At 35.6% G+C, this 27,942-nt stretch overlaps 1 long non-coding RNA gene across 1 annotated transcript in view; it reads left to right on the plus strand.

The window, feature by feature from the left end:
- Nucleotides 1-27,942, plus strand: part of LOC129753184 (uncharacterized) — a 78,204-nt gene that overhangs the window by 2,852 nt on the left and 47,410 nt on the right. The window contains exon 2 of the long non-coding RNA XR_008738915.1: nt 4,513-4,674. This is a non-coding gene — a long non-coding RNA (uncharacterized LOC129753184). The remainder of the gene's footprint in view (nt 1-4,512; nt 4,675-27,942) is intronic.

A 27,942-nucleotide genomic window follows, 5' to 3' on the forward strand; every position in this document is an offset into this window, starting at 1 on the left:
TATTAGTTCGTTCCTTAAGTGATATTCGAACTTTTGGTTGCTTGGGAGGGTAAAACGGCCATTACTCCAGAGTTCGATGCATGCGGTGGCTTCCTGGAAAAAAACACAAGATAGGTCTATTTTTGTTAAAACAATTCTTGTCGAAATCAGTTTTTTTTCTGGATTGTTTATAAAGTATAGGAGAATAAGGGGTTAAACGGCACTATTTCTTCGTGTGTAAGCTCGTGCGATATGTCCAATCGATTCTCTGGACATTTTCACTAATTGAAATTATATTTTCAAAGATTTTGATCACGTAGGAGAGAAGATATTCAATCTCTTCGCGGTTTATATACTTTTTTTCCATTGTGCATCGCAAGAAAAAGAAGAAGAAGGGAACTCAACTTTAAGTTCATAGAATCGAACTATTTGAATCTCATTCAAACTTACCAAAAAAGGAGCCTGAACTGTAGTATTTACCTGTTAATATATGACCTGGTTGCGACAAGACCGTACTGAACGCTATAAGAAAATTTTGAAACTGGAGATTTTAAAACTCATCTAATCCTTATGTGAGACCTCAAAAACTAATATAACTCAAGAGAATGTATAGCTTGGACTATAAACTTTAATTGATAAGCTTTACTAATTATGTATAAAGTTGGACATATTTGTATATTAAACTCAAGGGACTTTTCGAGTGTTGGCGTTCAGTTCGGTCTGGTCGCACCCCGACCATGTTATGAAATTAAAAAAAATGTTTACAAATTGAACAAATTATCTAATACTGTACACTGGATTCTTTTTTTAAACGATCTTATTTTACACGGTTTTATTTTAAACGACTTTTTTTAAACGATTTTCTCGAAATAAGACGGTTTTTGAACATGTCAAAAACAGGTTCTACACATTCCCGCTTTTTGTCCGAACCACTCTTGGGTGGTAAATGGATTCGGACGTTGCTTCCCGACGGAAACATTTGCCGGAATGGCCACTTAGAGACTCTGCGGAAGTTCCGGAACAACCGTGGCTTAAAACCCAAAACAAAGCAATCCAAAACAAATCTTTGAGCTTCCCGGTTTCACTCAAATCACTTCCGAATGGTCTACCTGGTTGGAAATGATCGATTTACAGTGCAAGTTGGCCACTTTACTCAAAATGTGCGATGAATTTTGCCCGGTTGTTTCGAACTTTTTTTACACGATTTCTTTTTTTTGCACGAACACAACAATCGTTTAAAAAAAGAATCCAGTGTATTTGTTTTCTCCACTCGTGGAGTGTTCCACCGTACCCGATAAAAACAAACGCAAATCGTCGCCAGTGTATTGCTACCCAGCGGTGTTTAAACTCGCCTCGGAAAGAATCATTCGGCTGATTTTTTCCGAGTTTAACTTGTTGTGTGCAGATTGATTTTATCTTCGTTCCAATCATGACGTGATTGCACACAAAACAAAGAGAACAGTTCCGAGTTGATGTTTTCCCCTCTTCGCAGGAATAAAATCACACCAATGAAACAACAGAACGAAGCTTACCGTACACGAATGCTCACGAGCGATCGTTGCCCGACGGACCGAGTTAACATTCCTCGCACCCTTCTCTCGCTCGTTTCCCGTTCCCTTGTATCTATCACTTTTAGCCACGCCCCCATGCGTTGTCCGATTGATGTGTTCGGCTGCCGAACGAAAACGATTTTTTCTTTAATTCGCTGAACTGTTCGTTTGCTTCGCTGATGTTTCTCCCCCGATTGCTGTTTACTCCTGCCGAGTTTACCCGAAGCTTACTTCCTGATGCTTTCCGAGTTGAACTTTAGATAGCATCATTGCAGATTGAGTTTAACGAAATAAAAGCTGCGTTCAATCGTAAGTAGCGATTGGTTTCGACTAGTTTCTGTCAAGTGGTCGTTGTTCAACGGGCTCATGTTTTGGTCGAAACAGGTCTGGTCGTTGTTCAACGGAGCAAGTTGAAATCGATCGAAACTAGTCGAAACCGATCCAGCTCGAAAGCAGGATTCGTTTCTACCACACTAACACACATGCAGCGTGTGTGTCAGACAGAGAGCATGTTTTTGTTTCGTTTTCGCCATTTCATTCTCATCAAGTGCTCTGGATGCTTGAATTCAGTCGGCAGTCGGTTCTGTGTGTTTCAAGTCGGTGGGATTGTTGCTGTGCTAACTCTACCTGCAATTATTCCTGTGCTGTGCGGTAGAAGACGTTTGCACTTGCCCCGGGGGGAATGAATGGAATAAAAAATTGTCATAAAGTTATCTTATTTTAAGAAATTTAATGGTTTTACCTCTCGAATGCGTTTGAAACACGTCCACGCAATTTTTGTTATTAATTTTTTGTTTGCGGATGGCTATATAAGACCAAGATGGTCTACTAATGTGAACACATCCACAAAAAGCAAACCGCCAAAATGTCGCGGAACTCTGCAGATGCATGGGAAAATAAATTCAGATTGTCCCATCATCGCTTTTTCAGTCTCATTTAATATTACGAAATTTTTTATTTCAATACATTTAAGGATTCCATGCATATAAGCTTGTTTTCTAGCCCGTTACGATACGCGTCTAAATTTTCACGTGATCTGTTTCGGTCTGTCTAGAAATTCGTGTGCAAAACGCACAAAACATGCATTAGTATTGGTGTAAGTATGTTCAACGGACGACCTGGTTGAAATCGGTCGAAGTCAATTGGAAAGAGACAGATTACCAACTGTCAAAATCCATTTCTACTTGTTTCGACCTATTTCAACCTGTTTCGACTAACTTCCATTGAACACACATAAAATCGTTCTGCAAAGAAGGGCAAAGTGCGATTTTAACATCTCTGTTGCTACCTCGCTCACTCACACGCTCTCTCGCAACACTGACAAAATTTTCGGGGCAACACCGCCCGATGGCAGTGCAACACCAGGTCAAAACCAGTGCAACACCGTCCGAATAAACAAACAGTTTGACAGCACCTAGTGGTGCACCAGTGCAACACTCGGCATAAACAAATACGGTATAAATAACGTTTGTAGAATCAAAATAAACGCTTTTATTGACCTTTAACTTAAGACAAAAAAAAATTTTGGACAACTTATTCTGTGTGGATCGGCTGGATTGTGCCCTTCCTTTTTGTCTTTTTGCACATAACCATGAACAATGGATTAAAAACATTAGAAACAGGGTGAAGGGTGTCCACGATGAAATTGTCACACTTTGAAATTGCTCTAACTTTTTAACCGTTGGGTAGAATTTAATGAAAATTTGGGTGGATTTAGTTCTTAGTGCTTTGTTAACATCCAGCAAGTTTTAATGTCCTGTGATCAAAACTTGCGGAAATGGAGTCGAATGAACAGCTCGTGCGTGTTAAAATCTTCCGCATTCATCACGAGAACAAAGATCTCTCGCATCGTTCCATCGCTAAAACGTTGGCAATCGCGAATTCCACGGTGTCGCGAGTGATTAAGCGGTTCGAGGAACAATTGACCACCGATCGGAATCCCAGAAGTGAAGGAAAAAGTATTCCGTGCAACACCAAAAATCACTACCGCGTAGTTGGGGCCTTCAACGGAAACCCGAACGCCTTCGTTCGGGGTGTGGCTAAGTAGCTCTCCTAATAATATTTATCAATCATTTGCAAAGTAAAGCAGTATCAAAATTTAACGTCAATCTTCTGTAATTTAGTTTTGAAAAAAAAAAAAGATAAAACGTATCCAATGCAAGGAGAACAATTACTGACTTGAACTTCGCGAATATTGATCTTTCTTCCAAACCAAAACATCATTTGATTCGCTTTTTTATAATCAAAAGAGAAAATATTTCAAGGATTTGTATTGTTTAATAAATTTGAACTGTTTCCTAAGAAAAATCAATTTTTATCAAACCCGTCGAAACCTTCTTCGTTACTTTTGTTTGAAAGTCTTCTAGGGCTATAACACAGCCAAAACTAATTCTTAAAATTTCCCTTTTCTGTGATTGGTTTTTGTAAAGTTTTTGTTCATAATTTAAATTTGTCATCCAAGTCCTGATTTTCCCTAAAAGCTGTTTTAATTTTCCCCCTCCCCCTAAATTTTCCACGTGGTATGTGAACGGCCCTTAAGCAACCTCCTAAAGTTAAGTTATCCTACGCCGATCGCAATGTTATACAATCTCAAAATTCTTTGCAAGGCCATCATATTTACAACTTAGTGCTGGCGCAATAATTCTCGATAAAGCATTAGAAGTTCCTTTACCTACGTCTTTCGATTTCTGGATTGACTCAATTTATTTAAAAATAGTATACATATTTTATCCTGCGTTGTGGCAATGTTCAATTCCAGGCTGAAAAAAAGGTTGTTCAAATTATAATCTGAAAGTCGGAAATTTCCTTGGGGTCTCGAAACTCTGATCGGTATGTTAATTTCTGGGGGAGCAGTGAAAAATTATTTCGCCATACATGATCGATTATTTAAGGTACAATCTCGTGGAAAGCTCGAAGCGTGCACAGAAAATTAACTAAATTATTGGATTAATCGACGTTATGATTTCCCATCTTCTTCTTCCAGATTAATCCGCTCTCAACGTCCCGTATGCTGTTCTCAGGAAAAGAACGGCAAGATCGAGAGAAACGCGTAATTATCGGAATAATCATTTCAAGAACCAGGCAGCGGCTGACCAGCAAGCGGATACACGTCGTTAATTGAGAAAATTTTTGGTGTTTTTCTGAGGTAATTGTAATTAGTTTTCATTTTTTTTTTTGGGATAAATGTGAATTTGAATTCGTTCTGTGGAAAACAGTGATCGATTACAATTATCTGTAAAGATTAAATGAAAATAGGCCTTAATATTTCTTGTTGGAGATTTTCGTTAGGTTGGTTCTCGGCCACAACTGTTGATATTACTAATAATTGAGTAAGATCAAACCGATCGTCTCCATATTTCATAGCTTTATCGACACTTGAAATCGCAATGAATAGAAAGATTTGATTTTAGGTCACATGTTTTTGTCTTTGTCTTTTTTGGTTGAAATTAACAAATTTACATACCTACAACACTTTGAGATACTATGGTGCACAGAACGATTTTTTCATTCGGTATCCAATCTCAAGCTCAAAATACGAGACAGCAAGCTTACTGGAACTGTGTTCGCATCTGATCAAACTTAATGATGAAAAAATAGAAGCCGAGAAAAGAAGGGATAATGCTAACACGCCAAATTAGTGCTCCTAGACTTCTAATCATTTTAATAATTTGTTTTGAGCATGAACGGTAATTATACTACACACCGTTGATGAGTTTTAAACGTGCAGTTTTTGGGCTTCTTCAGACGATCTGAAGCCGTTTGGTTTTTTTTTTCTTCTCTCCTCTGTATTTCAACACATCTTTCTTCGTGATCATTTATTCCTCTTTCTCTCCCGGCTTTGCCAGACCTCGGTTGATCAGCTTTGGTTATTGTACCAAACATCTCAATTAAATTTGCTCCTCTGAGAAATAATTATAAGTAATTATTATTTTCGTACACTCTCTTTCCTGTTTATAATTTGGCCTTTGCTTGTCGGCAATTTGACTCATATTTGGAATCTTCTAATCAGTGCTGGTGTCCAGTTAATTTTTTTTCCTCACAGTTTAAGTTGAATTTGGAAAGTAACGGAGTTTTAAGGCTTCGAAATATTATTCAAATCATTCGATAATTATAGTATAACCACATTATACTATTCGTTACTAATTATCTTCTTGTCTGTAGAAGGAATTTGAATATGTATTTCTGAACAGACACTCGTAAATAAAAGTGTTTCAGTAAAATCTTTCAACTGTCAACATATTTTTAAGAAAAAAAAAACATAAAAGAGAACATAGTAATAAACAACAATTGAAGATTTCTTCACAGGAACGGTGTTTATGTAGATTTCCAGAGCTAGAATTTAAGTTTCCAACAACTAAATTTAACCATTTAATGTATTAAAAAAAAGGAATGCGTATAGACGATACAAAAAGGTAGAGAAAAACAAATACCTTCAAAACAAAATTCCAATCGCAAAAATTTAAATTTGGAAAAAAAAATAAGACGGAAGCGAAAAAAACCAAACATTCTTACAATTCAACCAAGTAACTTTCAATAAAATATAAAAAGCGCTTAGGTTGGAAAAGGGTGTTACATATTATTTTTTTCCGTAAAAGTCTGCATTTTAAAATTAATTCTTTTTTTGTTTCAGTCACATTAAGTGCCTTTTTGTTATGTTTATGCATATAGGACTAAGTGGGGTAATTCTGAACAAATGCCATACGCGCTGCTGTGGGGAATGAATTATTACAAAAAAAGTTCAAAAAGGAGTAGTTTGACATCCGATTAATAGCTAGAAGCTGTTTCCGATCTGTTTTGAAACCCTAATGATATCATTTCAGATGTTTTTTAAAATCATTTGGACAGTGTTCAATGTTTTGAATATCTGATCATAGGAAATCCAGCTAAAATGTTGTTATCCACTGTTTTACATCCAGTTTATGATGATTTTGAAGAAATTTTTTAAAAAATTATCCGCACTGATTCACAGATCAGTCTTTATTAGACCGCGGCAAGCTTTGTATGGAAATTTCAAATTCTTAAATTTTTACACCTCCCATAACTTTTTTGGCTGTGCCTGTTGCCGTATAGACACTTTACAACGTTTGTGGCGTTCGTGTCTAAATTTATGATAATAAATAAACATATGGAGGCTGTAAGTGTGCCAATTGAAGAAAATCTATTCGTCATTACCCCACTTAGTCCTACATCTCTGCAAAAAACAATGAATTGGACAAAATCTTATATTGAACAAAATTTCATACAATCTACATTGAATAAAGAATAACTTAAAAAAAAAACACACAAATACGAATGCATTCGAATATTTTACTAGGTAATTAATTGAATTTTTCATAAAATTTTTTAAACGTTATTTACGCATGACGTCATAACACATGAAGGACAAAACCATGCTTCCGAAAATCAATCATTTTCACTGAGCCATGCTTGACTACATTCAGAGCCAAAAAATCAAAGCAGTCAAATTTTCCTTCTTCAACCAAATCATACAAACAATCATGCATGACAACGACGCTTCTGTATTTGAAACACTTTTGCGATACATGATGAGGTAAAAAAGGACGCAGACTATCAGCAACGAACGTCTCGATGCTGATTTCCTCCCTCTAACGACTTTCAACCTTTAGGATCATAAGTGATATGTATCAGTTCTCAGCGATCTATGTAGGCTATCAGATGATTTTTTATTTTTCGTTTTGCCTAGAAGGACAAAATCATGACTAGGTAACCGCAATGAACTGTCCAGCATGTGCTATAGCTTTTTTGAACATGTGGTCCTGGTATTTATTCAGATTTTTCCTTTTGAAACATTAATGATCGTCTATCAATAACGAGCATTATCAACAATGATGCGAGGATAGACGTTCGGGAATGATTGAGGGAGCGACGTTCAAAATGTATCACCAAGTATGTCGATCACCGTCGATTAGCCACGTGACGAATAACAACGGTAGCCTCCGGTGGGGCAAGGTATATCTTCTTGTATCAAGTTAGTGTTGATTTTCGACATATATTCAATGGGTACTTTTACCACGTGCGTATCACAGCACTCGGAGGTAGCATCATTCTAGCTAGAAACCATTCCTGATTGCTTTTCTTGAGCGATTTTTCGACCACTGGACAAAACACTAGAATTCTCGGTTATTCGCTTGCCACAAATGTGCTACTCTTAGAAGCATAATTCAAATGTTATAATTTTAGTGATGAAACTCAATTCTACAAAATGGTACACAAAACATACTTTCGGTAACTCGAGAATACTAAATTTGTTAAAATTGATCCGGCGATGTCTTGCTAATTACTGAATCGAGTTTTACAAATTTGGTTTTGTTGATTACTTTAAAGTGTCTTGTTTTTTAGTTAGTAGACATTTATTCACTTCAAAATATAGAATTTTGTTATATTTTAAAATGTATAGACAACTTCTGTTGAAAAGTAATCGCTACTTTTCCGTTGTTTTGTGATGCTTTAACTCATCGTAAATTTTTCCGGCTTTGGGCTTTAAAGTAACACTAACAGAGGTTGGATTTCAAATGTAAAATATACATTACAATTCAGAATATTATAGATATTGATATGATAAATGTATTCACATAGTTGCCTTGTAGCATTAATTTATTTGACCGTTAAACCTACCTCAAAATAAAACCGTATTTCATGCATCACTTCAAATCGTTGGAAAACAATACACGATTTGAGTGAGAGCCTAATTATTCTCAGCACATCAAACGGTTGACAGACGCAGCAGCGCCAGTTATAGCTGCGTGTTCATTCATAATTATCCCCTAATTTACGTTTAATTTGAATGTGTACCAGCGGAACAAAAATCATATTTAATTTAATAATAATGACACAAAATGCAGAAGCAGTGTGTTGTCGTCGTCGTATATGCGGTCGCTATCAAAAATAATGGTACTGAGAAAGAGAAGATATCACCGGGCTATGGGATGGAACGGAAAGCAAGCTGAAAAAATCTTGCGGGCCCAAGAGGCAAATCAGTGTTCGTACGGTACAAATAAAAAAAAAGAAATAAACAAGACAATAATAACAACCCATAAACACGTTCAATTAATTCAAATTAAGTTTCATTAATGAGTGTACGCAACCGAGAACTCGACATACATACATACATACATATGTAAGTAGATATGCAGCATGACAAATCTGTGTGTGAACTGAGCGAGACGAAAACTATTAGCTTGTTTTGCGATAGGGAAATGAGTTTCGAGAAAGTAAATAAATAGTTGTTGCAGTTTTGAGCAAATATGTCACACAGGAAAAATTAATCCATAACAGACGTTTGTTTCCATTTCCAGATTTTCAAATTTTATTACAATGCCATCACGTACATACATAAGTTCATATTTCGTTTTCTCTAACTTTACTTGCTTGTTTGTGACTCTAAGCTACTCAATAATACATTTTTACAAAACCTAATCAATAACGTTTACCACAATAAATTGCCATCACATTTTTTACTTATCTGTTATTATAAATATCTTTTTTTCTCGTATTTTTTAATGTATCGATATTTTAAGTATAGAGCCTTCTGAAGCTCTCAATTTTTTTTCTAAGGTAAAAGTGTCTACTTTAAAAAAAAATCGGATTTCTGTCCGTCTGATCTCCCATGCAATGTTCGCTCGATTTTTCTGCATTTTCTCTGCTACTTTGATTATGGGGTTTGACAGCTCTATGTGATCCAGTGATCCATCGAAACACAACCTGTTCAATATTAGAATAAATTTTATGAAATTAATTTGCGGCTTTATCGGTGAGGGTTAAAGAGTTGAAATGAAAGACGGATTGAAGATCAGAAGAAAATTCTAAGGTGGTGAAAAGAGCGAAGAGCATTTGAAATAGAAGCTTGACCACATACTAAATTCTTTGTCCCGCACCAATTAACTGTTTTGAAGAAGTAGTACCCAATAGAGGAGGCACTACGTTTTTCGATACAGTTAATTATGGATGGTTCGACCGCCATGTGAATGCGCATGTGTCCGTAGAATCGCAAACGCAAATCGAGCCTTTCTGATCCGGGTTTCGATGTCTTTTCTGGTACCACTATCAGGCGTTATCTGGCTTCCAAGATACTGGAAGCACTCCACTTTCTCAACCTGTTGCCCAGCTACCACGAAATTGGAAGGATTTACTGTGTTGATTTCCATTGACTTGGTCTTTCCGACATTGATTTTGAGACCTGCTGCCTTGGAGCTTTCGGTGAGGTCGTCGAGTTTGCGCTGCATGTCTTTTTGTATTTAGGCGAGCAAAACAATATCGTTTGCCAGGTCAAGGTCGTTTGGCTGCTCCATTGTCCATATGCATACAAAAAACCATATCGGTTCAAAGCTTTGAAACAAGCTAATTCAACACTATCAAAACTTTACCACATAAGTCTTTTATTACTTTTTATTTCACTATTCACAATCCATACTTCCACAGCCAAAACTTTACAGTACCTACAGGGTACCAATACCATACGTTCCAAGGCGTCATTCGTAGGAAGATAAAAAAATACTTCTTGTCGTTAGTGGAAGTATGGCCCATCATTCCACGGCTGGAAATGAGTTATTTTGTACACAGAAATCACAAAAGTTTATGATCAGAGTGATAATTAAAAGTAATACAAGTATTTTTATTTTAACATAAGAAATTTATCATTTTGTATTGTTCCGGATTTCTGTATACCATTATTTCTAGTCATTGTTCAAGGTTTAGGCGCCTTTTCTCGCGAAAGAAAAAAAGAACAAAGAAGAAAGTTAGTAGAACAAAAACTTTTCCAGATCTTTTAAGAACTTGAAAGGTTTTTACAATATTTGCTTTTAACCCTAGCATGAACAAAGTGTGAACTAGTGACATAATTTCAAGAATGCCAATAATTAAAACATGAAATATTAAAAAAGTCCTAAAAATACAAAATAATGTAAACATACTATCATTGAGTCATTCTTCAGCAAATTCTTAGAGCACCTGTATCCGTGGTCGATTCTTGGGTCTAATTTATACAAGAATTGAACCAACAAAATTAGATCCAAACCAGTGAAAAAACTGGCAACCCCACTGGTGTTTCATTAATTGTCAAACGAATTGGAACTGCGTCAAATTAGATCCAAATGTCATCACTTTTGGATCAATCCTTATACCGGTTCTAAAAAATGTTGAGTTGAAAATGGTATAATGGAACACGGATGCGGTTGCTTGGGTCGGAATTTGGGTCTAAACCGGCTGTTTGGACCACGAATACAGATGCTCTTAGCGAACCACAAATGGAACTGAAAAAAACTTATCCGATCGTAGGAAACCTTTTTCCTTCACACTTGCATGAAACGCCCATTCATTTTCCAAAAATCACAATCCAAACATCAATTTGAACATTTATACTTAAAATTTAGTTGTGACTGTTCTTCATTGAAATGGATTCCTTAATTCGATCAACACACTTTTATCACCAGATATGAAAAAAAAACTCCAGCCACAGCAGATTTTCAGAGCTATGAAATCCACTCTTTTGGGAGAATTTGTGAGATCTGTCAGATGTTGCATTTAAAGTATTTAAAAAAAAAAACATTTCAATATTTTGCACATTTTCTGACCTCCGGATACCATGAACTAATTGCTCAAAGAAACGATTGAAACCTCCTGCATCCAGCAAATTTTTACACACCCATAACCCAGTTTAAAACACATCTACAAGCCCGTCCACAAGCAGGTTTAAAACACTTCCAGGCAATTAGTGTTTCTGTAGACTTCCGCATACTCGTTTTATATATTTAAGAACAACTTATCACAATAAATGAACTAAAAACAATCAATTTTCAAAAATTTTCACGGACTCAAAACAACATGTGCGATGCTATCAGGTCAACGCCTACTCTCCTCTTAGTCTTTTATTACTTTTTATTTGCCACTAATTTGCCAATTCCAAAACATGGTGTTCAACATCTAGTTTTTTTTTAACTTCTTGTTTGGGATCTAGACGGAGATTGTACTTAGCTCGAAGCTTTCACAAAATAAAGAATTATTTTGAAAATGGAATAAGTTACACATGAAATGTAAGAGTAATAGTGTGTGTGTAATATAGTGTATATAGTGTAATATAAGAGTTTGGCATTAAATTTTCGTTTCTTTAGACCCGAATCACTCAGGGTTTAAAAGGTCACTAATAAAACTGAAAAAAAAAATTAAATTTTCGTTTTCAATTAGCATAAAATTGTAAAAAATTTATAAAAATCTCAGAGCATGAAAATCATTCCGATCTATCTTAACCGGGCATGTGCAAGTTGAATTTCACCCTGGACGTTAATTATGGCACCAAATCCATCAGCAACAGTTGCGAGGCACGCTGCATAATAACAACGAGAATTGAACACTCCGCGAACCGGGTTCGTCTTCTGATTCTCGCGGTTTTCACTCATCTGAGCTGAGAGAAGTATCCCATCCATGCTGTTGCCCTCATCCGTAGTCATCCGGAATTCGATAAATGAGTTTGCACTCATCGCGGCTCGGTATAGGGTACCTTACCTATGCCTTCGAGTCATCCTGAGAATATAATAATGAAATTGAGTCTTGCCACCCCCGTTCTTCTTCGTTGCAGTCCATCGCTCCCTTGGGACACCTTTGGAATATTATCCCTTGAATTCCGAGGAGGGCTGCAACTGCATCTCCTGAGCTGAGCATGGAGCTAAATGGGACCCACAAGCTGGGGCAGAAACAGATTATAACTAAGAAAACTGCGCGCGCGAAGAAAGATCTTTATTTACAGGCCGAATTAACATTCCAGATATGCAGAACGGGTTGGCTTCAACGCGCCCGTTTGGTGGTTTGCCCAGGGAAAGACGATGCAAGAAATGATGAATTATCATTCGATGCTGTGGCCGCACATCGGTAAGGTACCGAGCAGTGTAAAATTAACGTAACATATACTTAATTCGATGAACTCGAGTGCAAAAGTCATTATACGATAATTTGATTTTTCTTTTTATCTGGAAGATGTGCTTGATCGTGATCCTGATCTTCCACGAACGGAGAAATATTTTTGTTGATCAGTGGCTGATATTTTTTTCCTGTTCAATTAATTGTAGAATTTGATTTGTAACATTAGACTGAGCCGATTTGGGGTCATTTTTGAATTTCTCAAACCCTGGGGCCTTAAAAGCTTCGTTTTGGTCCAAAACTCATCCATGATTTTTTGCAGAATTTTTAAGTAACGTGTACATGAGTAAATTTGAACTTTTAAGTTTGTATGGGAAAATTGAATATTTTGTACTAAAAAATCAACATCATTTTTGTTTCTTCTGTGGAATCGAGCCCGCTAATGGTTTTTGTGCCAATTTATAAGTTTCTTTCAGGAAATTTTCTGCTGAACAACTTTGTCGAATATCATAACTTCGTATCATTTTAGACAAAAAAGTTATTAGCTGTTAAACAGGTGTATGTATTTTTGGATTGATAAACCGTGAATTCAATTGACACCACTGGTTGTGCCCAACGAAGTATGGCATGAAAATTGGTCTTGCAATACTCCGCTAGGCACCCAGCAGGGGTGTCAATTGAATTTCTTGTTTATCAATGCCAAAAGACATACACCTGTTAAAGAGCTAATAACTTTTTTGTCTAAAAAGATACAAAGTTGTGATATTCGACAAAGTTGTTCAGCGGAAAATTTCCTGTAAGAAATTTATAAATTGGCACAAAAACCATTAGCAGGCTCGGTTTCACAGAAGAAACAAAAATGATGTTGATTTTTCAGTACAAAATATTCAATTTTTCCATACAAACCTAAAAGTTCAAATTTACTCATGTAAACGTTACTTGAAAATTCTGCAAAAAATCGTGGATGAGTTTAGGAACAAAACGAAGCTTTTAAGACCCCAGGGTTTGAGAAATTCAAAAATGACCCCAAATCGACTCAGTCTATTGTAACATTCAAATTAAATCAATGAATGATATCACCTTACTTGCCTTCATGAAGTCGATTTTCTAAGCTTTTGTTTCACACTCACCCCACCCCTGGGTCCTCTAACTCTCTTTAAACGACTTTTCCTCATAGATAATGGTCAAATAGTTGATTTCCAGCTGTTTCCGGTCCAAAATATGTTCGTTTATACTCTTCTTCTTTAAATGCTATCTCAAAAATAACCAAACTTTAAAGATGTGACAATACATTTGTAGCTTGTTTTGCTGAAAATTCTATCCACGAAATCAAAAGTGGAAAGCGTTAGGTACATTTTTTGTCGATTATAGTCCTTATTTTTGCAACAAGGTGCAACGTTTCTCATATCGTTACACCTCCTATACACACACCTTGATAGAAATCGAGCTATTTTTGCATCACAGCATGCGAAAATAGAACACGTGTTTGAAAATAAATTGAAAGCCGAACTGAATTGAGAATCTTGAAAATGTTTTTGCATGGTAAAGTTTTCAATAGTGTCAAAATTTCTATCACTTTTTCCCAACACCAGTGAACTTGCTCTAAAGAAGGTTTTTGCGGTATGTTTAGTACAACAATGAGGCTTGTCAAGTGCGATTTTTTGTGTTTGTTAAATTTTCAGCTGTGTAGCATGCTATGAAGGTTTTTTAAAAACTGAGTCAGCTCTTAAGCCCCCTTTTAATTGAACTTTTGGATGGTAAGGTACAGTACCGTTCATAATTGTATAGAAATTGGAAGCACGCGCAATGTCACTTCGACTTTGAACTTCCATAACTTTTCACTCTGATGATATTTTTTGATCAAATTTTCATTCAAACTGCAATATCTCTGAAACTACGCTACATTATATGTTGAAATTTTGCAGAGTGATTGTTGAAATATAAAGCTAGCATGTCTGAAGTTTTCGAAAAGTTCTATTGATGAGATCAAACGTTACGGGAGCTGCAGTAATTCAGGCATGAACCTAGAAATGCGATTTCTATAGAATTTTGGACGATTCATGAGAACAATATCGTTTCCTCCACCAATCAGGCAAAAAATGTCTGGCAAAAGCAATGAAGAAAAAATTGAATAAATGATCCATTTGTGTTTTGAAATCAGAATCTCGCGGTATTGTTTTGATTGTTTGGTTGAAATAGATTTACTGGTTGTTAAACAGAGAATATGATTTTCCTATGGAAACATTCGTCCAAAATTTTATAGAAATCGTATTTCTAGATCCATGCCTGAAATATTGCTCTTCGCGTAACTTTTGATCTCATCAATAGAACTTTTCGAAAACTTCAGACATGCTAGCTTTATATTTCAACAATCACTCTGCAAAGTTTCAATAAAAAATGTAGCGTAGTTTCAAAGATATTGCAGTTTGAATGAGAAAAGTCCAATAAGTCCGATTTTCTTAGAATTACTGTTTCTCAGGCCATTCAAATTCCAGATAGCTCAAATATTGTGATATAATAGTGTGATAGTTGATCTATCTAACGCAAAAAGTTTGATCAAAAAATATCATCAGAGTAAAAAGTTATGAAAGTTCAAAGTCGAAGTGACAGTGTGCGTGCTTCCAATTTCTATACAATTATGAACGATACTGTATATTATGCTCAAGAAATATAATCATTTAAAGTTTTAGGGGATTTCGAAGATAAATCATTCATTTTGTTTATACCTCAATATCTGATTGTAGGAAATTCGGCTTCAGAGTCATGTTTATTTTCATAAGCGAACACAAATTGCAATGAGGGTTGGTTTTCAGTCAAAACAATTCTTCCGAAGACTTTTCCTATTGGGAAGAGTCCACTTCGACCATTTAGTTGATCTATTGTGGCATTATCCCCCGTTACTATTTTTACTTTGCTATGCTACTTGACACCCCTGCACTATCATTGGTTGAAGTGGCAGTTGTTTACCTGTAGCATTTCGAGCACACACATATTGTGCGTTTAGATAAAAATTTTATAAACGTCGTTGGTGAACTGGCATCATGGCTGACTTCCGACCAAAACATATTGAGTCGTTTTATTTAAGCGTGCGCCAAGAAATTTTCTGTTTTCAAATTCACATAAAATCAACGTTGCCACAAATTCATTTGAATCTTTTGTGTATCTCATTCTTGCCCGTTAGAGTATATTTCACATGAACACAAACGATTGCTGGCGAAAACAGCAACAGCAACAAAAAAAACATTTCTACCCCGGCAGAGGATGGTGGTTTGTACAAAATATTCCGATCCCGACCGATTTTACTCAAACTGTTTGGGCGCTCATACAAGCAGTGCCATACACGATGCAAATCGTGTTCACAGCGACAAAATTTCATCGAATTTCATCGCATTTGTACCAATGTTGTGTAGTCTGTGGCCCGCTTAATGTATGTAGAGATACTCTGGTGGATACAAATTTATGTGTGGCAACGTTGCATATAATACACTGTTATTTTTTTGAACACAACTGTCAAAAGTTCGGAAGTAAGTTCGAGATCGGAAGTCCGGACTTCCGAAGTAAAATTTAGTGCTGGCGCTATAATATTTAGATAGAATCTCCAAGTGCAATCAAAATTCCCTTGAAAAGATCCATCCACATGCATGTGCTACATCATTGAGGCGTACAAATCCAAGGTATACCCGGATAGCATTCCACTTAGAGATGTGTCATCCCAGAGAATGAAAATCCCGTACACAAAAAAAATTGCATTTCACTAATGCTAAAACCGCCAATCTCCATCGTACTATGTGTGCCACTTTATTTCACGACCGGGATTCGATTTCATGACCGTTGGCTTAGAAGATAAGGATGCTATCCTCTAGACCACGATCTGCTGGCTACTTCAGGCATACACACGCACAGCGCTCGGTCAATTCATTCGAATTTATATATGCACTCGCTGACCCCGTACCAACTCCGTTTCGCTTTCAACTAGATATGTACGAAGTAGTGGTATTCGGCGAACGGCCGTTATTTACATTTCCTTCTTTTTCTTCCATTTTAATGCTCTCCGTGTTTGAGTCGATTATTTTCAACCAGGAAGGACAACAGATGACTTGTCGCTTCTAGGGCGTTTATCAACAAGGAGATTGGGTTCCTGTAAAATCTGGGACGTAACATGCCGAAACAGGTGCCAAGCAATTTGAAATTGCTTGTTTGATAACGAATTAGATGAAGGTCGAATTTGAGTAAAATATTTTCAAAATAGTTGTTAAAATAATGTTTCCGCATAGTCGAGAAATTTAAGACAGTTTTTGAAAAAAAAATAAAAAAAGGGCAAATCTGAACGAAATCTAGGATTTATTCTTAAATATAGGGGAGATAAGGGCATAATGGCCACCTTAAGGAGGGTGCTAATTTAACCATAGAAAACAGCTATAATTTGTGAGTTCCTTTATTGTTTCGTGTTCAGACACTTAAAAAGTCTATTACCTAACTGGATAAAACTTGAAAAACTAGATGAAAACGATAAAAAATGCATTTTAATTTTTTTTGACAAAAGCTGAAAATCAGGCATATTGGTTAGGAGAGATAATCAGAAGGCTTGAGATCGATTCCTGCTCGAGGTGGTTTTTTTCATTTACCATTCAACATTACCTCAAGCTATTTCATAAATCATTCAAAATCTTTTGAAAATTTGGACAAGTCTGTTATTGTATAAATTTAAATAATAAATATTCGGCCTATTCGGCCGAATACTTAACTCAACTATTCGGTGAGCCGAATATTCGGCTTAACGGTTTTTTGGCTCTACTTCTAACCATAATTATGTGAACATGAGTTTGCGTAACCGGAGAGAATCCGATGCATTTTCGCGACAAATTGGATAAAACATTCAAGAGTGTTTAAAGACTTCTCTTTTTCTTGTCCTTCAACCTATAATCACAAAACACTAAACAGGTAATAAGGTTAGTTAATAATGTCAAAGACTCAAAAACAGTTAATATGGACAACCCCTTTTGCCGACCCCTGCCCCAAACTTTGACTCCTGACATTTATTGTCCGTCCCTCAAAACACCTTCGTGCCAATTTTTATAAGAATTTAATGTATAATAACGTCAATATAGCAAAAACAGTGAAACGTTCGTATGTAGACCCCTTTGGCCGACCCTTAACCCAAAATTTTATTCCTGCAATCAATTGCTCGTCCCTCAAAACTCCCATATGCAAATTTTCATCTCAATCCAATGCATAATTACGTCAAATCCTGTATTCGAATCTGGTTTCAGGCTAAGCTTAAAGTTTTTAGGTCCAGAGATTCAATTTTTCAACGAGATATCATTGTCAGGTTGTCAAATCAAATTGTAAACTTGTTACAAGACGCGATTCTACTCAAACCGAATTTTGTATCTGACCAATCTTTACCAATTTTAGTCTGCTACGCGTATAATCTCACACTGATATGAAGCACTCGTCTGAAGTATGAAGCCAATTTGGTTTCATGCAAAAAGAGCATAGTAAACAACCATTTGTGGGCTTATCCGTTAAACTGAGTTTATTGCCGTTCCACAACATTGTAAGTGGGCTTTCTTTATGGTTTGCTCACGTTACACTTGAATGTTGACGTTGATTACAGACCAGCATATCCGAAGGCACATAACATCAGTTGGAGTATGTAGTTCATTGATAAAACTAAAGGTAGCGAAGTTTTTATTTGTTCAACACAATACTAGAACCTATGAAGACAAATGTACCTACACTTGTTGAATCTCATACCGACGACTTCGTAGACAGAGGTTCGAAATGTGGAACGATCGATTTGTTTTCGCTACTCTTCCTACCGCTCGCTCACCGATTGTTAATGGTTATAAAAATACCAGAACAGTGGACAGAAATGCAAATGAAAATAATTGCTATTCTCCGAATGATTCGCGATTTACCGTGGGGGCTTCGATCTTCCCGTCATCATCAGTATCGTCATCAATGACAGCAACATCGATATGTGTGCCCGGTTGCAGTCGAGAATCTGCCATTCAACGCGAGTTTAATTAAAACGGCCATTAATATAATTGTCCGTTTGGTTGTGAGTTTCTCTGCATCTGGTCAAATTGTTCGTGATGGCTTTGAGGTTGCTGTCCTACCCACTTTATTTGATGGCGATAGTGTGTCATCAACGACTTTCGATGTGATTTTTTTGCATTTGATCCAAACTGTGAAAAAAATGCGACGATCGTTGTTAGGTCGACTAAGTTTAGATTAGCAAATATTCTGCTTTGAAACTGTAGCCATGATCGTTAAAGTCTGCATAATTTAAGAAAACCGTTCATTCAAATGTGCTTACTTCAGGTGTTGATTATTCTATGAAATGTCAATTGTTGATTCCACAAGTTGTTAAATTTAGTTGAGTGTGATCAATACTTTAGTCTTAGGTTTGTATTTGAAACAATTTTTTTGAAACAAAGTTTGTCCAATTGTAAATCATTGTGAGAGTTTCACTTTCATCGTTTATGACTCACCTGTCTTTAGCGTTAATCTGATAACGCAAACATTTTCCGGTTTATTTTGGTCTCAAAGAACACCGACCCAGGTGTGGATTATTCAACGCTATGCGTTGCCTTTCAGCTCGCCCGGACTTGACACTTTTTCCGACACAAATCAGTTTTTATTCAACGGGTGTAATTCATGTGTGCACTGTTATAACTTAGGATTTATGTGGTAATTGAGCCAACATTTGCTTCAACTTGTGTTCATTAGCTTAAAAATTATTTATACTGTTATTGTTGACCGTTTATCGAAGGAAGCTATTTAGTGTCTTTAGCACTAACAATCAAGTTAGCTGATTTTAATTGCCGTTTTCATAGTTCACCAGATTACCGCTTATGTATAATATAGTGCTTCACCAAACACGGAACAGTCCTCTGTTTGCTTAGCGACCCTCCTTATTCGGGACAATTCCTTCCCACAGCAGAAGCAGCGAGTTTATCTTTTTCACTGCGGCGGTCATCACGAGGCTCATTTCTTTTTCTGCGCACTCACCAGTTCTGGGCCTTTTTCTCGCCATCTGGTTGTTTGCTTCTCGTGCTTAATGTTGTTAAAAGATGGCAGTCATAATTTCATATTCTTCGCGCGAAATCTTCCCTTTGAGTTAGTAATATATGTACCAGTAGAAGGGTCCAATATTGCCGGTCATCGTTTTGTGATTTTTTTTTTCAAAGCAACAATTTACAATTTTTTTTTCGAAAAATTGGAACATTTCTCTAAGTTTCCATATTCATATTTTAAAATTTCGAGAAACCTTTGACATTATTAATTTTTTTTTTTTCATTTTTCTATTATACTCATTTAGCTCTGACCCTGTGAGGGGTACATTCAGTCATTCAGTGAAAATAAGGTATTGAAATGAATCATGAATCTATCATCACGATTTGAAGCTTTTGGAAACAGAATATATGAAAATAAATGTTGAAAAACATGCGAAAAAATTAATCGCCGTACCCCAGTTGGATTCGAACCCACATCTTGTGCCTCTCTATGGCCCATGTGTTGCATTCTACGACAGAAGATCAAGGTTGCCGGAAAAAAAATCTGTGTTTTTGCGAAAATATATTTCGACTCTTTCTTCTCCTTCCTGCATAGCCCAAACATATAAACATCTTGAAAAAGGAAATACCTGCGTCCATCATTTTTCTTTTCAACGGAATATCTGTTACATAAAACATGCATTGCAGAGATAACCACGGCCAGGCCAACCATGCTGTAAATACCGCAAAAGATTCTGGAGCCAGGGGAGGAATAAAGCGTGGAGTTTCCTATCAAACGCTTCATATGGATTACTTATATACCTGCTACATAAGTTTCTGTATTAATTTCATTACACTGTGTATTAGGAAAATTATACAATATAAACGTTTAAAATAGTCCTCGTTGTTTTCGACTAGAAACATCTTCCTCTAGTTCGAAGCGGCTGTCGTTCAGATTTCTTTTAAACTTCCCTAACCCGGTTTCAGCATTCTGAAACAAAGCACAAATCACTCCAGAAACTTTCGCCCGTCACTTACTTAATCATTTTCCAATGTTCAGTTTTAAAATTAATTTAATTAAAAAATTTGATGGACGAAAACAAAAAAGCTTGCGGCGCCCAAAAGTCAAGGGTTACTTCTACCACGAAAAAGTGTTCTGACTTTTTGTAATCTTAACTAAAAAATTTGTGATGGGTTTCTGTGATATTATTTTTACTAACTTTATTGAAAAGTTATGAAAAATTTGGTCTTTTTTCTCTTATACTTGAAAAAAAAAACATCAATAAACAGTACCAATCTCATTGGGGGCCGTTCAGATACCACGTGGACAGAAAAATTAAATTTTTGACCCCCTTCTCCCCCTCCGTGGACAAGCGTGGACATTTGGCAAACCCCTACCCCCCTCCCCGGATGTCCACGTGGACAAAGTTGAAAAAGTTTTTATTTAAAATACCTATAATTTGACAGTTAGAAAACACCACTTTTTGGCTTATGGTTATAGAAATGGCTGATTTTGTAAAGCAGAATAAGAATTTCCTGATATAAAAAAAAAAAATTTAAATTTCTTAATTATCATATTTATCACTAGCTACTTATTGTTTAAACTTAAACTGAAAAGGTATGCCATTTTTAGAATTTGATTTAAACATCTTAATATGTATTCACCTTTAGAAAATATTCTAAAGTAAGTATGTCCACGTGGATATGACCCAAACCCCTACCCCCCTCTCCGTGGACAAGCGTGGGCATTTCCATACCCCCCCCCCCCCCCCCCCTAAGTTGTCCACGTGGTATGTGAACGGCCCCTTGTATGTAGCCAATTTAAAGTGAGATATCCGAAATGCATATTGGCATAAAATTTTATAGTTTTGAAAAACGAACTAAATTTAAAAAATCTTTGAAATCTGTGAATTTTTCCAAAATTCTATGTTCTGTAACACAAATTCTGTGATAAATTTTTGTTCATAAATTTGTGAAATATCTCGTGATTTCAGCAACTTTGCAGGACACAAAAGACTACCTATATGATGGCATATATTATCAATTCCAGTGTCGATGTCCCCAGATGGAAGGGATTTATCTTTCCCCATAAATATTATCATAGTTTTCGTTGTCCGTTCATTTCTTATTATGATAATTGAAGTCATAGAGAGGTGCAAAATAAACCATTATACACTTTTTAAAATTTATCTATAATGATTTCAACCATTTTGACGGTTCATTGGTTGAAAAGTACGGTTTTGCAACACTTTTTTACATTTTTTGTGATCATGATCTTAAAAAATTTCAAATAACTAAAGTATATACTTTAAGCACATAAAGGGTGATACGTTCAAAATTTGGTCAAGGGAAAACGCGTGTAAATCAGTGAAATCGTTTATTTAAAAAATCAAATTGAATTTCTTTTTCAAGTTTAATTAGTATAAAATTCAGGAAAAATATTCAGTTAGGCTTTCGCTTTTCCAAATCCGAATTGTCGGGCCTTACGCTTAACCCCTGCCATCAGATTTTGTACAGCCACCTTGTCCACCTTCTTCGCTGCAGAAAGCCAGTTTGCCTTGAACTGCTGCTCGTCCTTAGCAGTTTTTTGGTCTTCTTTAGGTTCCGCTTGACAATAGCTCAGTATTTCTCAATTGGGCGGAGCTCTGGCGTGTTGGGAGGGTTCTTGTCCTTGGGAACCACCTGCACGTTGTTTGCGGCGTACCACTCAATGGCCTTTTCACCGTAATGGCAAGATGACAAATCCGGCCAAAACAGTATGGAACAACCGTGTTTCTTCAGGAAAGGCAGCAGACGTTTATTCAAACACTCTTTCACGTAAATTTCTTGGTTGACAGTCTCGGAAGCTATGAAAATGCTGCTTTTCAAGCCACAGGTACAGATGGCTTGCCAAACCAGATATTTCTTCGCGAACTTTGACAGTTTCATGTGCTTGAAAATATCTGCTACCTTTCCCCTGCCTTTTGCCGTATAAAACTCCTGTCCCGGAAGCTGCTTGTAGTCGGCTTTGAAGTAGGTTTCGTCGTTCATTACCACGCAGTCAAACTTCGTCAGATCGCGCTTTGGCCGTCGTATTTTGTTTATCATCGCGATTTGGAGTCACTACCTTCTTGTAAGTCGATAGTCCGGCTCGTTTTTGGCTCGATGCACGGTTGTAGACGATACACCCAGCTTATTTGCGGCATCTCGGAGGGAGAGGTTAGGGTTTCGCTTGAAACTACCGGCTTTGTCGTCTCAGCGGCTTCCGGTTTTTGATTTCCCCCTGATCTAGACTTCCTGGCTGTCGATAAACGTTTCCCAAACACTTTAATTACATTTGTAACGGTTGATTTGGCAACTTTTAGCGATTTTGTCAGCTTTGCTTGCGAGTAGCTCGGATTTTCGCGATGCGCGAGCCAAATTTTGATACGCTGCTCTTCTTCCTTGGACGGCATTTTGACAACTGAAGAATGAATTCCAAAATCAAAATAGGAGCAACATTCTACACACACACACACAGACCTTCAAAATGAGGGGTGTTCAGGTTTTTTAAATGCAAAATTGAAAGAAATACGTCAAGTTGATATTGCAGGGCTGGTAGCGAGTCACTTTTTAGTGACTTGGTCACTTTTTTCGGGTCAGTCACTAAAAAGTCACTTTTTTCATCATTTGGTCACTAAAGTCACTATTTTCCAAAAAATGGTCACTTTTATCACCAAAAGTCACTTTTTTCACCGAAAATAAACCAATGAAAGAGTAATTTTAATTGCCCTTGTTAATATTGACTGTAGTAACGGTAAATTACTTGATCAGTCAGTCAGAAATTTTCTTCGCCTCCGGCGGAATTTCGGCGTGAATCACCCTTGGCTTGAGACATTTCGATCTACGACATTATTTGACGTTCGTGAATTGAAACTAACTTTGATTGTAGATTCTAGTTTTTAGTTCAATCAACCTTTTGTATTGGAACTCAAAACTTGATATACAAAAACCCTATCTCGTCTTTAGTTAGAATAGGTTTTTATTAAGAAGTGTAACTAAGATTGAGATTGAAATGAACCATTTTTTTATGAAAAAAAAATTTTTATGTCATAACAAATGTTATGATGATATGAAATATTATTTAAAAAACAATAAACAATAAACAATTTCGTCTTTGGTTTAATTACCGTACAGACTGATGACTTAAAAACTAGGAAATTCTTCTGAAGCCTATTTTAAAACGACGTTTGCACATATTAAAATTAAACAAAGTATACACTAAATTAAAAAGTTCACAACACTTGTCAATAAGGTGGTTTTGGCCATAGGCAGTACGGTGGTGAGGAATTGAAAGAAACTGACGTTGTCGAAGTGTTCTCGTTGGTACATAAATGTTAACACGTTGTAGAATGTAAGCACAGTCAATACGGTTGGTCAATGTGTCGAATATAAAACCTTGCTGCAGTTCGACGCGCCGCTTTTCGAGTGAGGTTAGACATATCAGAGCACACCTTTCCTCGTACGGTGGGTTTGTTATTGAAATGAAAATAATTTAAAATCTTTAGAGAAGTTTCTGCACTTTCTTTTTACAAAAACTCAAATCAAAAACATATTATTTAGAAATAAAAGTTTTATATAAATTAATGAGCTTTAAATAGAATCAAGTTTTTTTACACTTTCTGCTGTGATGTCAAAAATACTTGTAATGACATTTTTCCATAATCAGTTATCTATCAATTTTACTAGTAATAAACTCTTTATTACCAAAACTAAATGGCCGAATTTGACAAAATTTCTAGTTGAGGACACTATTTACCAAATCAATAATTGAAAAAATAAGCACCAAAATGGTTATGATGAAACATGTTTATTGAAAAAACTCTTCCTGAAATGTTATTAAAAACTAATCTTTTTTATTTCCATACTGTTTTTTCAATTTTTTAAATAAATCTACCGAATTTTATTGTACAGTGTTTTTTTTCAATTTTATAATCAACTTGCCGGATTTTTTTTAACCAAACTTTTTAAATTTTTAAGACATATTTTTAACAATTGTTTCCTTGTTTTTAAATTCTAAATTTTCGTGTTCTTCAACTATTAGCCTTTAACTCCAAATTTTATATAAAAAAAAAACATAATTTCAACCTTCTGTTCTTTCAGGACCCAATATTTTAATCAAAAGAGACAAAATACTCAGAGCTTGTAATTCAAAGCTTAAAAACCTGCGATTGAAACTTTAAAAACTTTTTATTAACATTTTTTATATGAAATCATATTTTTGGATCGATCATGATTTTTAAATTAATCTAAAAAGTTTGAAAAATTGTTCTAAGAAGCAACTTTCAAAATAAATTTTAATACGCAGTGTGAATAACAAAAGTTTTGAACTCATTATTTTTAATTGTTTATCAGTTTTTATCATTCACATAATTACTCATTTTCTAACATTTATTTGTCAGTATAGTTGAACATGGAGGATTTTACTTTATTAAACGTTTTATGTCTGGCTTCTATAACTGGCACTTTTAAAATAATTATAAATATATTCTTCTTTTTATAAAATTAAATTAAAACATCAAACATTAAATAAATTCTGTTCAAAATTCATTTCTTATTCAGTAATCGGTAATTTACATTTTAAATCGCGATTAAATATTTTTTGTTCAAATTAAAAAATTACAGCGGAATTTCTCACTAAACTTCCAGTTAAAAATGAGGAAAAGAATTCCAAATTTAGATGAATAAAAATTAACAATTATTATCATTTTCCTAACATCTATTCATGCTAAGTTTTGTACAAGATTTGACATTTATTTTAGAATTCAGATATTTTCTAATTTTAAATTTGCTAAGAAATTCTTTTGAAACTAATTTATTTCTAACTTTCTTGACTTATCGATAATTTGAAACATTCATTGTTATAAGTTTCCAAAATTTTGTTTATCAGTCATTTTTTTAGTTTTTGTGTTGAACATGAGTAAAAAATGGTGTAAAAAAACCCTTTCCTTTTCAATTGTTTATTTTTGGTATTGTTATTAATTTTATCTAAATTTGAATTTTGAAAACCCCTCCGGAAGGGTCCATCGCACGGGCCTGACTGGTCACATTTTTTGTACGTCAAAGTTATTTTTTCGTTCTACATAGTCACTATTTGGTCACTTTTTTCGGTCCTCAAAGTCACTATTTGGTCACTTTTTTTCAAATTTTGGTCACTAAAGTCCCTACTATTTCATTGTCAAACCGCTACCAGCCCTGATATTGACCAAATTTTAACCGTATCACCCTTTAATGCACATTATATGTGCAACGTATAGCTTCTAACTTCAGCTATCATGGACACTAAGTGATTTTTTTCAGCATTCCGTAGCTGACCTACAGTCTTTTTTACGAAGTATGTTTTTTCGGATGTTTTTCTTAGACTTTGAATAACGGAAAACTGAAATGCTGAGTATTGTCTGAAAAACATATTTGAGTTACGAGGTTTCCAAAACTATAAATTTTGTAAAAATCGGTTGAGTAACAAGAGAGATTTATTGGCTTTAGTCAGGAGTTTCAAATTGATACTCCAGAGACTATGCGGGTATAAATTTCAGGGACAGGTGAGGGTTAAATACCTAAAGTACAATAAACTTTTTCCCGATTCTCAAACACCAGCGTTTACCATTTTTAGGCAATTTTTGCATTCATCCAGTTATCGAACTATTTTTAACGATATTCATAAAACATCATCATCTGACATACGACTTTTTTAAACTAGCGCCAGTGGCGATTATTTCGTTCAATTTGGAAGGTCTTCTGACTGCTCACTCTTCAGACTGACATACTTTCTTTTTAACCCAGTGCACAAGAAGAAATTCAATATCTTCCCTCCTACACAGAACAAATCTATGACGAAGTACTTTCCTTTAGTGAAAATGTCCGGAATATCGATTGGACGTATTTTCAGACGCCGCACGAGCTTTCGAACGGAGTGTATCTTGTGCGATTTTCTCTTTGAACCACAGCACGCTTCGGAAAATGGAGTTATGGCTGTCTTTACCCTCAATTCCCATATATTTTCAAATTATTTCCGAATAAAGCATGTTAGGACTTAAAAATTTTGATCCAAATGGGACGTATCTTCTGTGTTTTTTTCCGAGGAATCTAACGAAGCCTATTAGAGCCACCGCACGTATTGGAAACTAGAGTTATGGCTGTACCATGAATAAATCCTAACATCAAAAAAGGCAGTAGTTTCAAAAGCACTCGTATGAATCTGCAGTTTGAAAACCAAGGCAATAGGAGGGACGTGCGAAAGTTATTTTTATAGGCGAAGGGCTGCCGAATTTGGGTGATGGTTTTGCCTTAGTAGAAGTGGGATGCAGCTAAAATTTCACCGGTTTTTTTAAGGAGAGAAAGAATAACTTTTCGATTCCATCGCTAATTATCGTCTTTAGCCACTTGGTGATACCGTAAAATGTCTTTTAAATAAGATTTCATTGATCTAACAGTTCCGTGACGCAAAATTCAGAACTTTGACTGAAATTTTCATAAGTTCAGAAATTTTAATTTGCTTCTGTAGGTATAGCCTAATGTGTTTTGAGGCAACATGGTTGAATAATTCTACTGAATCAGAGTAATCGAAAGATTCCTTTTAATTTAACCACAGTCCAGCAGTACAGTGTACAAGACATAATTCTACGATTAAAAAAATTGAATCAGTTCAGTGTAGCATTGTGTCTCGCTTGGCCCGCAAACATGGTCTATCTGCGGTGCATCATACACGTATGGATATTTTCCGGTTGTTATTCTTTAACAGTGCAACTTCAACAACAAAAACAACAACACCGGCCACAGTCTTTCACCGGATCGATATTAAAATAAGGTGAGAAAGAATTAATGATCTTCTCCTTTGGGAAACTTAGCGAAGATGCTTATGCACATTTACGAGTTTACTCACTAGGTTGGTAGGTACCTAAATGTATGAGCCAAGTCAGGATATCTGCATAAACGAGGCCTCTGGTGGCCCGTACGATGATATATGCAAAAGCATTCGACAAACAACAATGAGACTTGATGTGTTTTTTCTTTCTTGCTGGCTGGTAACTACAGAACGGAGGTCGTGCTGAGGTCCGTTTTATATATGTGAGCAATTGTGGAAATTATTGAATTTCATATTTGTGTATCGGCATTTCTGAGAACTGCTTTACGACGTTGAGTATTTTTTTCGATTAATAAGCAAGGGATACACCTATGGGTAGTTGAGGCGCAATACCATTTATAAAACAAGGCCAGTTTATTTTTTTTTTAATTTTACCAAAAACAAATTGTTTGTATAGATGTATAGGTTTCTTGTTCAATCATATTTAAATGTTGAACTAAGTTGTTTTCACGAAGAAGATGTTGAAGCACTGAAGTTTGAATAGCAATTGCCAACTCATATCCAGAATTGAGATATCAAATTCGAAATTACAATTTTGATCTAAGAAAATTGTCATGCAAAGCAAGAAAAATTTCATGTTATTTACAAGCTTAAACCTTCAAAGGCTTGGAACAAGCCTTTTGATGCTAATTTTAAATTTCATATACCTATGCAAAGTTGA

This window comes from Uranotaenia lowii, chromosome 3 (genome assembly GCF_029784155.1).
Source record: "Uranotaenia lowii strain MFRU-FL chromosome 3, ASM2978415v1, whole genome shotgun sequence".
In the NCBI taxonomy this organism is placed as follows: Eukaryota; Metazoa; Arthropoda; class Insecta; order Diptera; family Culicidae; genus Uranotaenia; species Uranotaenia lowii.